The 14,704-nt window shown below is 38.2% G+C and overlaps 1 long non-coding RNA gene across 1 annotated transcript in view; it reads left to right on the top strand.

The window, feature by feature from the left end:
- The window catches only part of LOC107182775, a 256,590-nt gene extending 248,139 nt beyond the window's left edge, over nucleotides 1-8,451 (top strand). The window contains exon 3 of the long non-coding RNA XR_001513507.1: nucleotides 7,192-8,451. This is a non-coding gene — a long non-coding RNA (uncharacterized LOC107182775). The remainder of the gene's footprint in view (nucleotides 1-7,191) is intronic.
- Nucleotides 8,452-14,704: the final 6,253 nt, after the last annotated feature.

Below are 14,704 nucleotides of genomic sequence, written 5' to 3'. Positions count from 1 at the left end.
GGGAAGAGGAATTAGAGATGGCTAAAGGAGAGATGGTAGCACTGAGATCAAGCTGTTAAGGCTGGTGTTCCTGAATTGATTTGCTTGTTGTGTTTAACATGTATCATTGGAGGAATTTATGTTGGATCAGATGCCAGTCAGGAATGAGGCATCCATGTATTACCTTGCTATTTAATTTCAAACATGGGCATGTTTTAATCTTTTACATTCACTGTGCAGGTGTACCTTCTTATTAAGGTGACAGAATAATTTTTGAGGGAAGCATCACTTCTTGTGGCAGTCATTTTCTGACTGCGGAAATTCCCGTAGGTATGAGAGTCCTATAGGTTTGAACAGCTGGCCTCCTGGTCTCCTGGCCTGAGCTGCTTTGCGCGAAGGTGAATTGGGAACCCTGCATCAGTAGTCACCAGAGTGCTGATAGGGTTAAACAGGGTCTGCCCTAAATTACACTGATTATAACATGAAGAGTATTTGGGGGGATTTTAGATATCTACAAGCTTTGATTTAGTATTATAGTATTTTAAACTCTACTTAAAACGAATGATACATGAAATTCTCATATCATTAGAATTCATTTATAATAGGGTTTGCTTAGAACTGACCCAGATCAGACAATAGAAAGTTTGCATTAAATAGGCTTATGTTACACGGATATGCAAGGTTCAGCATACTTATAAACCTCTAAACACTTTAATTGTTTCATCCTAATCACTTGAAACACTCATTAAAGAGTGAAAGGCACATTTCCTGAAATAGATTTTCAAGATTATTCTAATTTGCATAAGTTTTAGCCAAGGAACAGATGTCTTTTTAATGTTGTACCTTCCTAAAAAAATTTAAAACATCTTACATGTCATGGTGCAACTTGGTGTTCCTCCTCAATCCTAACTTGGGTGACATGTTTTAGCAAAACACTGACAGGGGCAAGTTAGAAAAGGTAGGGCTGAATTGTTTCAACTCATCTTATCTTTACAATAATATAAAGAACTCTGTTTCATTGTGGTAGTTTACATCTTGCTGTCTAACATGTAATTATAATAAAATCTTTGTGGATGGTATTTTCTGGGACTGCATCTTTCTAAATAATCACTTTTTAAATTTGTATAGTAAGCATATATTATTTTAAAATTATAGAAAGAGAAAAGTATTCTGAAGAAATTAAATACCCCCTAATAATTTTGCTTTCTTTTCTTCTAATCTTTATATGTATTTTCAAAATTGTGATAAAAAGGATTGTGCAATTTTGCATCCTATTTTCATGTTACAATTTGCTCTGTATTCCATTTTATTACATGGTCTTTTCCAATTTAAGGAATTTTATAATTCTTCAGATTGATAAAGCGTGCTTTCTTTTAAATCATTCCTCTATTTTTGGAACCTAAGAATTCCCATTTTTTTCATGTTGTCATAAATTTTAAAATTTCATTATCTATTCAGATGACTCCTAGACATGGGATTTCTGGATCAAAGGTGCTATAGATATTTTGAATTTCATAACATAAATTACCAAATTACTTTCCCCAACTCTTACATATGTAAGCAAAACACACACTTGTAGTTAAGCTTACTGATTAGCAAGTCAGGTGTGGAAAATAATTTTGATCCCTTGCACAAATGGGTCTTTGCATCCCCCTGGTTCTCTTTCTCTTCCTCCTCCCTCTGTCCACCACAAAAACACAGAATGTGTACTCTGCATCTTTCTCCTGGGATTTTTATGTTTGTTTAATTGTATAATCATATTTACATCTTTAGATATAAAATGTGCTTAAATTCTTTTGAATCTTCCTTTTATATTATAAATTTCATATTTTTAAAATCCATTACTCTGGTATAGTATGTGTGTACATACACATGTACAAACATATGCATATATAAATGGCATATATCTTATTTATCTCTTAAAAATTCAGTATATATGTGGATATACATATACCTTTAAGTTTAAAATATATGTACATACACATATATATTTTAGTTTTTAATTAAAATAGATGCTTTATATTCTGACTTTGTAAATATCTGAGGAAAGCTTTCTGTTCCGTTGTTATACAGCAGCTACTTGATTAGGTATATTTATGAATTAAGACTCAAAGGTCTGTCTGTGTATCTCATGTCAATGGACATCTGGGTGACCAGAAGCCATGGAGCCAGCCATATTAGCTCCTTAGTAGGAAACCCCTTTGTCTGTTTGGATACTTGCAGTGTTTTTCCCAAGGATTGTTATCCAGCTCTTGTCCCAGTGATGTGTAGATAGTTTTCCTAGAATGTTCTTAGGCTCTTTCATATACATAAACAACTCTCTTTCTCTCTCTCTCTCTCTCTCTCTCTCTCTCTCTCTCTCTTCTACTCAGAAATGCTGCTTTAATTATTCCTTTGATTATTGTGTATACATATTCCAAATCTTGTCAAATACTCAAAAGCTATAATTGTTAGTCAAACTACATTTTCTGCATAATTATCCATCCTATCTCTATTCATGTTCATCTTTGTCCTTTACTTAATTTACTTAGATTGTTTGTCCTTCACAGGATTGTGTATATGTTTTCATCGCCAGTTCTCTTATATTATTAGAATAGAATGTTCAACAATAATAACTATCCTTAGTAGGGTCTTAGTGCTAAGTGACATGGGAAGTGCCTGCTGGGTGACATAAGGCTTGCTGAATCGACAGCCTTCATAGATAATGTGTTATAGAGAGTGAACACTGACAACAAGGAAAATGGGGATATGGTTATATGTTTTCCTTCTAGGTGACAGCAGTTTTAGTCTTTGCTAACTAACTGAATTATCCGTATACTAACTGATCATACCATAGAAGTGCCAGAAGGGTTAGTGAATATTTAAGTACTGGGCCTGGGTTGGGAGATTGGATTTATCTCTAGACTAGCGGCCTGGTGCAGGAATTCATGCACAGGTGGGGTCCCTTGGTCTGGCTGGTCATCGGGGCCGATCGGGGCCGATCAGGGTCAGCTGGCCGGGGGAAGGGACTGCGGGATGTTGGGCCATGGGAGGTTGGCTGTGGTAGCACACTGACCACCCAGCTAGTCAGGGAGGATGCAGGGGGTGCAGGAGGTTGGCTAGCCACAGGAGGTTGGCTGCGGGAGTGCACTGACCACCAGGGGGCAGCTTCTGCATTGAGCATCTGCCCCCTGGTGGTCATTGTGCATCATAGCTACCGTCTGGTCATCCGGTCATCTAGTCGTAATGGTCGCTTAGGCTTTTATATATATATATATATATATATATATACATACATATATATAGATGAGACTGAGAAGTAGACTTCATCAGTGTAACAAGTTTAGTGCCAACACACCCAATCAATTGCTCGCTCTTCTCCGAAGCACCATTTCATGGTGGGGAGATTCTCCCCAGAGTAAAATCACAATGTAAGGATCAACAAGTTTTCAGTTCTGCTGTTGCAGTTTATATTTCTTTGAAATCTTAGCTTACTCACTTCCTTACTTTATCATCTTTACAACTTACCCTGTTGTTTTATAAAATTTAATTCTGCTATTTATTACTGCAGCATTTGTTAAGCCTTTCTACACATTTCAGGGACCAGATCTTCCAAGCTACCACTAAACATGTCAAAGCTCTGAGTAACACCCTCTCCTGTGAGTGAGGGTGATGTTTTTGTTTTCTTGTGCTCCGGTACTTTGTGTGGTATGAGTCAGTTGACTCATTCTGAAATGATTCTTCCAGGCCTTGGGATCACCAATAGATAGTGTAGATTCCTCTCTCTGTCCAACTGCATTGTAGAAATCTTTCTTCCAAGCTGCCCGTTACCCAGCGTCTCTCAGGCAATTTGGGAGCTCTGTTTCCCTGCGATGGAATCTGGCCAGACCCTTTCCTCCTGCCTGTGCTTTGTCACTCTGGAATAGTGAGTCTCTGTGTAATAAATGACCACCAGCATTGCACTTTACACTCAAGTTCTTGCTATAGGTGCTGTAACTACAACATGGAATTTGCTGTGGCTGTAGTTCTGCTATACCACCGCCATCACCCTTCATGTTTTGTTTGAGTTAATCTTCAAATGGATGGATAAGGTGGTTCACAATAGAATAACCCAAATTTTACTTACAGAATGGTAGGGATTTCTCATTAGTTAACAACCTTCTCTAATTCAGGGTCCAGATGATGAAGTGTGAGCGCACTGCTTAAGTTTTCTAGGTAGGAAAAAAATGACTTCATTTAACCCAAAGCACATGTAAGTACCATATATTTTTCCTCTCAATCCATTTCCGTTGGAGAGGGAGAGGGAGATACTTTGGGGAGGAGTTGGTGAAGTACAGACAATAGCCAAATAAATACTCAATTAAAATATATTAGATGTTAGAAGTAAGAGTGGAGAAAAATAAAGATAGAAAGATGGAGAATTCATAATTCTTATTTCCCATTGTTACATGGTTTAAGCCTTGTCATCATAGTTATTTTTATGGGAAATTGGGTGAAGCTCTGTTAAATGGAAACAGCCAGTATTGTTGCTTGAAGTTGCTTTTAAACCAGAATCCAGCTATGCTTACATTTAATGGTTGGAAAACTACTGTTATTATTAATCTCTGGTGTGTGATATATTATAAAAAATGCTATGTCCACCGCCTGGCAGAAACTATGATATATGCTTGCTTAAGCCATTTTATTTAATCCTTACAACACCTCTAAAATAAGTATTATTTATCCCTCTGAAGCTGAAGGAAATAAGGCTTAGAGTGATTAAATAACTTGCCTGAGGGAACATAGCTAGCAAAAAACCCAAACCAGGATTTGAACTGGAACGTCTTTGATCCAAAGTTCGTATTTGTAATCACTACACCTTTCTCCTTCAAGCTCTGACTGAGCTAAGCAATATGAGCAAATTAACAAATCAATTGATTTCAATCCAAACTGTTTTCCAGAGCTTGCACATGATTTGGCCCCTGTCTATCTCTACAACTTTATTTTAGACCACATACCCCAGGCTCTCTGCCCCAGACCCCCGGCTTCCTTTTTCTTCCTTAGATACCACAGTTTGGAGACCTTGGCATATGCTGTTTCCTTAGTCTGCAGTCTTCTCTTTCCTCTTCCCCTCTCTCTATATGCTTGCCTCCTCCTTCTCTCCCAGGTCCTAGTTCACATATCATTTGCTCAGTCTTTTTTTGACCGCTGTATATATGGAAGCTGCTCTTCCCCTGTTATTTCTCCTGCCACCTGTTATTTCTGTCACAGCATGTAACCAATCTGGAATCAACCTATTCACTTGTTTCTCAGGTCTCTCCCTGCAGATTGTAAGCTCTGAGAGCAGGAACCTCCTGCCTCTTGGTTATTACTGCATTTACTGATCATGTATGGCAAGTTCTGCTCCAACCAATGTGGAAAAAACAATTGAATGAAAATTGGATGAATGATTTTGAAACATATATATTTGTTTCTACTTGAAAACAGTGTCTTTAAAATTTTTTCAATTAAATGTATTTGAAAATATCTGTGATAATTTTGAGTACTCTAAGTTTTTTATTTAAACTTTGACTTACTAGCGTAATCACAAACTATTCCAACTTCCTGCCGTAATAGATTTTTGCTTTGGGTTTGACATGCCCAATGGTCTTGATTAAATAACATGAAAATGAATATTTTAAATGTTTTTCTTGATTTTAGAGAGAGAAGAAGGAAGAGGGATAGAGAGATAGAAACATCATTGAGACAGAAACATAGATCAGCTGCCCTCCTATATGCCCCTAGTGGGGATTCAACCCGAAACCTGGGCATGTGCCCTTGACCAGGAATCAAACCAGTGACTTTGTTCACAGGTTGATTCTCAACCACTGTGCAACACCACCCAGGTGAAAATTGATATTATTTAATAAGAATTAAACTCTTTAGCTAATCAACTGCAATAGGATAATAGTGTTATATAATCATAACAGTTTTTAGCTAGATATGGACTTAGTATGCTCTCTACTCTCACTGAAATAATGTAGAAAGGTAAGAAGGCTTCTCAAAAGCTACCTGGGTAGACCCAGGTCCAGAAACGTGGACCAGGGCCCTTTCAGTGGTATTAGGTCAATCCTTACTGTGTTCCTTGCCCGCCCTACGGGAGCAATAGATTATGTATAGCATTTAATCAAAATAAATAAACTTGTATTTCAGAAAGAAAAGTATGAATATTAATCAAAGTTCCCAGTTTATCTAAAATCTATAAGAAATGAAATGGTAACATTCATGGGTGACTTAGCACTGAAACCATTGTACACTATTTCATCTAAGGCAGTTGTTACATAGACACAAGGCCTACAGGCTAGACTTTCTGCTAGAAATCAAAGGTGTCAGATTCAGGATGAAAGAATCACCAAGCTTTATACATTGTATTTTGTTCAACAGTTAACAATGGAAACTACTACATTCAAACCTCACATTCTTATTCAGAAATCAATTTTTTTTAAAAAATCAGATTTAATAAACTTTGAATTTTTATGAATCCGTCATATGTGACAAAAGAATTCCTCATCAGAAATATTTCTTGAATATATGGTTGTATTTGTGAACATAAGTTTACCCACATTTCTAAAACACAAGATATGATTTGCCTTCATGTCTTCTTAGAAGCCAAAGATTTATTTTCTAAGAGTCAAAGAAAACAAAAGTAAACTACATTGTCTTGTTTCTATAAGGAGATGAAGAAGGGAGGTGTCTTTCATCAATGGAAATGGTGTGTCCACTGAATATGGGCAGTGACTATATAAAGCATTCTAAGAAGTCCAAAAATAGTGTTGTTGCTAGGAAGTGACTCTTGTAAGACCAATGCAATTAAGGCCTGTATTGTCTGTCCTATTATTCTTATAAGGCCAGCAGCAACATTAGCTCACTTAATGTTTATACAGCAGAACGCAGATCTCAGTTTAGATAAATATGAAGTTTATCTTTTTTCTGTGAATCGGAGGAGTTTTAGGCTGACTCAGTAGAACTCCCATTTCTCTCCAGTGCTTGTTTATAGAACGATCCCAGGCTATGGAGAAAATATTATTCATCCCCAAATAACTGCATGCAAGTCATTGACTACTAGAGTCCAAGGGATTAACTTGTCAAAAATCTTCCTTGTAGAGATAAAGCTTTCCTGTCAAAAAATCTTCCTTGTAGAGATAAAGCTTGTCTTAGAATTCTGGTGACTATTATAATGAGGATTTATTTGTCTTTGTGTGTCTGTATGTGCAGGAATACATGGACTCCAATAAATACATTGAGCATCTCCTAACTCAACTCGAGGAGAAACACAGAAGTCTCTGGAGGTGAGTTAAGCCCATGTCCTCAACTTATAGCAGCCTCTATAGCTTTGATCTTGATCCTGGAGGCAGGGAATTGGAAAATGGTTTCTTGTTCCATTTGGTGCCAAAAGCATCATTGGGGACAAATATCACCAGAGGCAACCTAGAAAATTCTATTTCTCTAACTAAAGTAAAGCAGCAGAGCCAAAAGTTGTCTTTGAGTCAAGGACCTGCTCAGAGCTGGAAGGATGGTAGAAATTGGACAGATATTACTCAAGGTCAATTAATTAATTTGTTTAAGGCCATCTGGCAACCTTATATTGGAGCCCAAAGTTTCTGATACTTGCTTGCTTAAAGATTATTTAGGGTTTTCTATAATTAAAAGATAGGATGCTGCTTAAGATTCCTGCTTCTCCTTGTATTAAAAGGGAACATTTTGAGAATGCTGTTGTATAGATCCCAATGTTTTTGTTATAAATGGTAGTAAGGAAAGGTATGTGACAATATTTATGTAGGTAACTTGGAAAGTGATCAGTATCATAGAAGTCGTATTTTCAATTCATTCATTCCCTGGGGCCTCTTGGGAATTGAGACTGGCTAAGGATGTTTGTGATATTATTATCTCGACTTTTGGGATCCATTCAGTTATGCTCTTCACAGGTGCTGCTATGGAATTTGAATTCCGTTTTCTAAATTCCTATAGCTCTTGTTGTCTGGAATAAACACACTAGTGCTCATTTGTATGATGCCTCACATTGCCATGGAATTGTTTCACATAATTAGCTTTGTCTCCCAATGGTCAGTATTCCCCTAACGTCCTCTACTTCTTATCTCCTCGAGGCAGGAAGCAGAGTGTTCTCTCTGTTCACAGAGATGGCAGGTAAATATTTGCTAACCCTGTGGCTCTTTTATCCCACCTCAGCCAAATCCATCATCATTGGTCTCTCTACATCAGGCTATGCTGCCCCTTCTCTATGCATCTTGTAACAAATCCCAATAACCTTGGCATTCTTCTTCCTGAAGAATTCTAGTTTTTGGGTAAAGTGCCTGACACTTCCATTTGTCCTGCTCATATATTAGTTTTCCTACTAAAGAACAGATCTATGGTTATAGTGAAAGTATTCTATTTCTATACACGAAAATTGCTGGCAGGATACAACAGAAGTGTATAATCTTTAAGTTGGCTTGCCACTAACAGGCATGCCAGTTAATTTTCTGTAACTTGATGATGCAATACTTGCTAGACTTGTCTTTGCGAGCTATGACCTGGTGTTGATATAGTTTTCTTTTGTGAGCCAGTGTATTGTATTAATAAAATTAACAACAATAATTCAATAATGCATTTATGGTTATGTGCCTTTTAAATTACATTTTCCATAGATCTACTACAAAGTGTATTTAAAAGGTTATTTCACTGAATTGTAGCACTTTCTTTCAACTACTTGAACATTTTGTTATTTTCCAAGAGAAAAGTACATAAAAATGATGAATGCCCTATGACAAAGGAAATTTAGAGTTTAATTTGGTCAGTGAGTGTGTCTTATACACATCATTGGGAAGGGGTAATGATTTTATGGGTTTTTGAACCCAATACCTGCATGGAAAGAATATTTTCCTGCTTTCTCAAGGTAGCTAATAAAACCTTTCTGGTCTTCTCCAACATGATTAAGTTAAAATCCCATTTCAGGCACAGATTTAAACTAACATAAAGTAAGAGCTCAGAATTTTGTGTGCAGTCACTTCCATTTTCTTTCAGAAATGGAATTATTGCTGGTGAAGAAGCCCAGCCTTATATATAGTGGCAGAGGATCTAATAAAATGGCATTTGAATAACAATAAAGGGCAATAATGGCATTTGAATAGTCAGACTAACTGCCAGTGAGAAAATGGAAATGGGTAGTATTGAAAAGAAAATGAAAGCCAGTAATAGCAGATTTATATACTATTTATTGAATCATGAAATTATACTTGATCATATTTTGCAAATAGATCTGGACTTACTTAAAGTAATAGGCTTTATGATATGATTACAGTGTCATAACTGCAACCATAGCTGAATTGGTTTTGGTGAAGAATATGTGAATGGCAGTGAGCCGTGTGGGAAATTCTTTCAGGTTGTGATTACATTTTTAAACTGCTTTCTTGAGTTTGGGTAGACTCTTTGGTGTGCAGAGGATCATGGGAATAGCATGTGATGTACACAAACACAACTGGAATGTCTGAAGTTAAGCAAATGTCCCTATAACTCAATATAAAACTTTTTCTCTGACTTCATTATGTCTTTTATTTATTCCTGGTTCAGTTTTCATGAAGGAGGCCACTTTTCATTGCTCCTGATTTTAACTGATCGCCTTCCATTTATACTTGAGCTAAGGTAGAACTTAAAAGAAAGGACAAATTTTGAATATTTGGTTCTTCCAACAGTAATGATGGTCAGCATTAATTTATGGCCACAATCTTTGAGGATTGGTCAAAATCACATTAGATACATTTGCTGTTATTGACACTTGCTAAATAATTAAAGAATTTAGACAAATGGTAGAAGATTTGGGTACATGGCTTAAAAGCCTTTCCTTACTTTTTTTGTGGAGGGGGCTATTTGTCTTTCTTAGTTTTTAGTCATTTCTCATAGCATAACCAGTTGCTGTGACACAAATATATTGTTGTAATCATACTCTCAAGATAACTAGTTATTTTGGGGTCCTGCTTAGTATTCTACTGAAATAGACCTGTTAACTATCTGTGGGTTTTCAAATGATAAAGAATTTGTGAGGCCCAAAGATAGCCGTCTGGCCATGAGCAGTCATTTAGCTCAATTGTCTTTTTTGGCACCAACAGAAAACTTGTGTGAATTCATCTGAATAACAGGGCAGAGTCAGAATCTAGAACTCCGTCTAAGATTTGAGCAGGAGTCTGGGTGTGTTTGATGTGCTCTGCCCCTTCCTGCTTGACAATGAAAAGGATACAACCCATGGCCCCTTGTTTACTAGTTGATATTGAAATGTGACAATATATTTCTGCATATTTATTTGTTTTGCTGTGGAAAGTCAAGATTAGAAGGAAAGGCTCATTTGCACTTAATGATTTTTATATTATCTGTTACTATTTCTGATTTGACTAAATATATCAGTGACTGATACAGATTATAATAAAAACAGTTGCTGAGAATGTCTTTCTCTGAAATTTGAAAGAAACCTTTATCCATTTGCAGCCTCAAATTGAGAGTGTAGAACAAACAGTTGGAAAATACCAATCGAATTCATGAATATTTATGGTGTTAATAACTCTTTGATGTCTTGGAAGTGAAATTATGTATAAAAATGGAAATATCATGATACTATAGCAATGCAAAGAGGACTGGACTGGAGGTTTGCGAGACTTGGACTCTTGTCGTCACTTGCCAAGCTGGCTGTCAGGTGACATCTGAGACTGAGTTTCCATATCAGTAAAAGAAAGGTATCAATATAGCTAGTATTTAAGATTACAGAGCCCTGAGACCATATGAAACATAATGTTTAGTTTTACATTTATATAATATGTCAGACATGTAGAATCTCATTTTTCTATAATACTTGAATAATACAGCATGATCAACCTGTATTATATACATCCTGTATAATAAAAACCTAATATGGTAAGGGTCCGGTCATCCAGTCATCTGTTCAACCAATCAAAGTGTAATCTACACTAATAAAAGAGAAACATGCAAATTGGTATCACTCCACTACACCCACCAGCCAATCAGATCAACTATGCAAATTAACCCACCAAAGATGGCAATTCATTTGCATGTGTAGGTGTGGAGCGAAGAATGAAGGCTGAAGACTGAAGAGGTTTGGCTTCTCTGCTGCAGCCGCAGCGGAGAAGCCAAGCCTTGCTGTAGCTGGACCAAAGGCTTGGGTCTCAGGTGCTGGAGGAAAACCAGTGCCAGCAGTCAGGGGAAGGAAGGCCTATTGCGCGAATCTTTGTGCAATGGGCTTCTAGTGTGCTAATAATATGCTAAGGCTGCTCAACACTCGCTAAGATGTGCATTGATCACCAGGGGGCAGACAGTCGACCAGTCGCTATGACATGCACTGACCATCAGGGGGCAGATGCTCTGACTGGTAGGTTAGCTTGCTTCTGGGGTCCAGCCTATCAGGACTGAGTGAGATGGGCCAGACATGTCCTGGAGCCCCCCCGCAGTCCCTCCCATGCTGGCCAACCTCCTGCATCCCTCCCTGGCCCTGATCTGCACCGGTGGGGTCCCTCAGCCTGGCCTGCACCCTCTTGCAACCCAGAACCCCACAGAGGATGTCAGAGAGCCAGTTTCAGCCCTATCCTGCATGCCAGGCTGAGGGAACCCACTGGTGCACAAATTCATGCACTGGGCCTCTAGAATATATATATCACAGAAATCCTCAAGAATATGAGTAGAAGTGACTAATATGACAGAAATACCTATCAGTTGGCCAGTAACCCAACCAGATAATGTCAAAATTTTCATTTCAGATTTTCCTAGCTCAAATTAGAGACAGTGTTATCAAAAGCCTGTAAATAAATAAAGTAGTTCTGCATGAGGAAAATTAAATGACAATATCTGGCAAGTGCAGAGTGGCAACTGCCAGCCAACAGAGACCAGATCACCAAAGTGGGTGGTGGCAAGGGAGGGGTTGTCCTGTCCATTGTAAGATGTTTGGTATAATTTCCAGCTTCAACCCACTACATGCCAGTAACACCCCTCATTGTGACAGCCAGAAAAGAAATTCCCCAGACATTTTCCATATGTTCTCTAGAGATCAGAGTCCCCTCTCCTCCCCTTTGAGAACCAGTGATCTAAATCATTGATGCAAGCACTTTTCCAAGCACATGCCCAGAAATACTAATACCCTTTTTAGGGTCACTGATTTAGGTGTTTTAAAAACAATAAAGGTATTCTGTGGTCGTATTTGAAAGACACCAGGTAAAACCAAGCTTTAAAATTGTTTTAATTGCAGAACTTTTCAGAGTCAGTTATATTGCTAACATGTGCTGTATACATCAAATGCAGAATATGAAATATAATTTTGGCTTCTTAAAACAAACTCAGTCATATCTTTCTTGAACTATCTACTCTAAGGTTCCAGGAAACACATTTTGGGAAACGGTGATCTGGCCAGTTTGATAGCCAAATATAAACATGGCTCTACCCCCTCCTTTCCATTACTTCACTGTCCTGGGGTGGGTAACTAGTGAAAAAGCAGTTAGTGCTGTGCGAAGTCTGGGTTGTTGGTCAAAGGAGGAAGTAGGTGTCTGGGGAAGCCAACCCCAAGTTCTTCACCATTTTCTTGAAGGGTTGCCAGAGCCTCAAGACCAAATTCCAATAATCTGAATAACTGTTGATGACAAGTGATGTTTGCCCTGGTGATGCACTGAACTCCTCCTTTTCCGGGAGGAGAAATGATAGTTTCCACGTGACCAAGGGGAGGACAACACTTTATCAAAAAGCATCCATAGATCCCTGGTTAGATTAAGACTCCGTAAAACCTATCTCTTCTAACAATAAAATGTTGATTTTAAGGTATCCAAAATTCTTAAAAATAGACTTTTTCTTTGTGGCTTATGTGTGATTCTTATTCTAAAGAAAGAGAGGGGGGGATGGGCAAAAACTTTTTGTTGGTTCTCATCATGATTCAAAATATTGCTTATCTAAGTAGAGTGAACACTGAAATAAAATGGTCTACATTCCAAATATTCATTCATGTACTCCCTAATTTTGATATATTTTTATATTTTGGGGGGGTAGATACTTGGCACCACTGCCTACAGTTCATTTCAGCTCTAATCTTAATTTCCATAAAATCTGAGTGATATTAAAATTACTTACTGAGACACTGAATGCTATTCTATCCACAGAAAAAGAAAATCATTTGCTACCGTTATCTAGAAATTATCTTGCCTTTGTAAAACAGAGATAAGAAGAAAAAGCACGTATGCCCCAAGAAGTCAAGCCCAGAGTCTCTAGGAGAGTTACCTTCTATGCATCTTGAATCTCAGAATTGTATTATCCAGACATCTTAAGAATTAGCATGTCTCTATCCTCTTGGGGTTAGTTTATGTAGAAGGAGACGCCAAGTATTAAACAGGTTGCCTTTGCTGTAATCATAGACTTCCACTGGGAGATCTTAATTGGCAACAAGTAAAATTGCTCTGCATGAATTCTTAATGGTGGACACCACATAAAATAAGGACTGTGATTTGCTTTTTAAATTCCCTTCCAGAGAAAAAGAGGCTACCTCTGGGGGCCAGAATGTATGGCAAACAAAGAACCAGCTCAGTGCTCTGCACCAGCAGTAAAAGCTCTGAAAGCAAAACCTCACGCTATGCCAGCTCAATAACAGCACGTGGTTTCCCATCTCTGCATCCCTGTCTCACTCCGCTGCGGTCAAAGGAGGCTCAGCTAGCAGGCTTTACATTATCTTCCCCTCCTCCCGACCCTTGGGCTGCATTTCTAAATCATAGCTAGATTCATGGGCAAGTGTAAGCACAAAGGCCACCCTGGAAACCCATCAATGTCACTTCTCGGTTACCCACTAGGGGTTGCTTCAGAGATGCAGCCAGTCCCAGACCCCTGCCAAGATAAGAGTCTTGCCTCTAAGTCATGCCCTCTGCCCATCACCAGGCAGAATAAATCAGGGCTCTGGAGACTGGGTATTGCTTCATGCTTCAACGGTTATGTCCTCCGTGGGCAGTGGTGGGGATACTTATTATAGACCGATGGTGCCACTCTATAGGAGCAAAGCAGCATTGAGGATGCTTCTCAGATCTCTGGAGCCCCGATGGAATGGCATCACTGTCTTTAAGGTGACTTGTTCAGCAACAGAAGGGGCTTGTAGGTGTCTGGATTGACTGAACCAGATCACCCAGGTTCATATTTCACCTTGTACTTTAGGATTGATCATCAGAGTTTATTTACATGACCTGTCTGATATGCTTGCTTTTTAAATTGAAATTCTTTATTGTTTAAAGTATTACATATGCTTGTTGATCTACTTAGGAGGTTGCCTGGTGTCTGAAACCAGAACCTCTGGGACAAGGAGACACCAAAAATGCCAGACTGAAACTCTACAGGAACATTATATACACGCTCTCCTGTTTCTTAAACAGAAATCCTCAAGAATATGAGTAGAAGTGACTAATATGACAGAAATACCTATCAGTTGGCCAGTAACCCAACCAGATAATGTCAAAATTTTCATTTCAGATTTTCCTAGCTCAAATTAGAGACAGTGTTATCAAAAGCCTGTAAATAAATAAAGTAGTTCTGCATGAGGAAAATTAAATGACAATATCTGGCAAGTGCAGAGTGGCAACTGCCAGCCAACAGAGACCAGATCACCAAAGTGACATTGGAACAGGCTCTGTGTAGGCAGGGCTTCTCAGTTTCTCAGTTGAGACACTATTGACATTTGGGGCCAGGACATTATTTACCATGCAGGAGGCTG

This window comes from Myotis davidii, unplaced genomic scaffold (genome assembly GCF_000327345.1).
Source record: "Myotis davidii unplaced genomic scaffold, ASM32734v1 scaffold897, whole genome shotgun sequence".
Classification (NCBI taxonomy): Eukaryota; Metazoa; Chordata; class Mammalia; order Chiroptera; family Vespertilionidae; genus Myotis; species Myotis davidii.
This window is presented reverse-complemented; position numbering and strand designations above follow the sequence as displayed.